The sequence below is a fragment of the Trichechus manatus genome, unplaced genomic scaffold (assembly GCF_000243295.1).
Source record: "Trichechus manatus latirostris isolate Lorelei unplaced genomic scaffold, TriManLat1.0 scaffold00123, whole genome shotgun sequence".
NCBI lineage: Eukaryota > Metazoa > Chordata > Mammalia > Sirenia > Trichechidae > Trichechus > Trichechus manatus.
In genome coordinates this window covers 8,778,150-8,779,787 of record NW_004444059.1, presented here as the reverse complement: position 1 = coordinate 8,779,787, position 1,638 = coordinate 8,778,150, and the positions used below count along the sequence as shown (strand labels likewise).

Here is a 1,638-nt window from a genome sequence, read left to right as displayed (position 1 = left end):
AAAAAATATGTAAAGGAGAAGATATCAACTGGGAATATTCCAGCTAGCTTAATGCACCTGGTGTACTGTATGGCTTTCCTTATTATCATTTTCCTCTTCTTCATTAATGATGTTTCTAAAAAACAAAAATAAAACAAAGTTAATAATCAAACAAAAAGACCCACAGTGTCTTCCAGGGTCCACTGTACCACCAAGAAAATGTAAGAAACATATTTGGAGTAACAGACTGTACTACCGTAACTAGGCTGTGAATACCATAGCCATCTCCTATAGGACTCAGAGAAATTACTCCAGAAGAAATATGAAAAATAAAGCTCTAGCTAGGTGCTCCAATTGCTTGATCCAGTCACTTCTGATCGTCTCTGTTTTTAAGTAAATGGTAAAATGACTCTTGGAAATCATTTAAGAAAACATCTGGTATCAGAGAGGTAAGCTAAATGACAGCTTGAGATCTCTTGAAGATTTATGTTCATATTTATTCTTTGAGGTTGGAAAATGAATGGATTTCCCTCACTAGGCAGAGAAAAGACTATTGTAGAAAACGATCCATAAGCATATCATCAATAAGCATGGTCAGGCCTAAGAGCAATGCTCAAAATGATTTTTTTTTTAAGCTTACTTAAGGGAGGTAGCTATGTAAGATCCTTACATTTTGGGGGGCAGAAGGAAGGAAAAACCTGCCTTGGCCTTTCTGAAGATGTAATGCTTTCATAGAATGGTTTCTAAAATCTTTTCTACACCCCCCACCCTTCTCTTCTGGCTAAGATTAATAGGCTAACCAAAAAAAAATTCTCCCAAGTGTTACATCTAGTTGATTGTTGATCTCCTAGAGGAAAAAAAAAGTCAGTGATAATTAATCATGGAGGCTTTTCTTTAAAAGAATGTTTAAACAATGGCTTAAGGCTCAAATTAGGCAGAATTTCTCATACTTCGTAAATTTGTTTTGTTTCCTTCCCTTTTATTTTTATAAAAGAGCTAGAATCTGGTTTGAAGGCTTAACTGAGTTTTAGGTGGAACTAAAAACTCAAATTTCTTAAGCTTGATACCTGGGCCAGCTGAATTTGTTGAAAGCTTAGAATAGTCATTCAAAGAACAGGGAAGGGATAATTTTGAAGGGATTGCATGGTTAGCGATATAGATATAGTTTTAAGTTATGAAAATTTATTTGACTTGACAGTTCCATTGAATGAAGAATGTTTCCTTCTTTTGACAATATCAAAAAATTAGCTGTCTGGAGACCTGACTGCTTTGGATTTTCTAGACTGCTGAATAATAATTGCAAACACGTACTTAATTTGTGCAAGGTGCAGTTCCACAAACATTATGTGGATTATCCCATATACTCTTCAAAATGACCCTGTAAGGTAGCTGTCTTCGTTTCATAGTGCTGTTATAACAGAAGTACCACAAGTGGGTGTCATTAAAGAACTGAAATTTATTTTCTCACTTTTCTGGAGGCTAAAAGATCAAATCAGGGTCTAGGCTGGGTTGATTCCTTTCTTGTAGGTAGCCAGGGGCATTCCTTCGTTCCTTGGTGATCCTCACATGACATCTGTCTTCTGTGGTATGTGCTTGCCTCTGGGTTTAATCTGCTCCTTTTATAACTCAGAAGTAATTAGGTTTAGGACATACCTTACA

At 35.9% G+C, this 1,638-nt stretch overlaps 1 long non-coding RNA gene across 3 annotated transcripts in view; it reads right to left on the bottom strand.

The window, feature by feature from the left end:
• Positions 1-59: 59 nt before the first annotated feature.
• LOC111822057 (uncharacterized) overlaps positions 60-1,638 on the bottom strand; it is a 13,094-nt gene continuing 11,515 nt past the window's right edge. For all 3 annotated transcript variants that reach the window (XR_002825340.1, XR_002825342.1, XR_002825341.1), the window contains one exon: positions 60-1,595. This is a non-coding gene — a long non-coding RNA (uncharacterized LOC111822057). The remainder of the gene's footprint in view (positions 1,596-1,638) is intronic.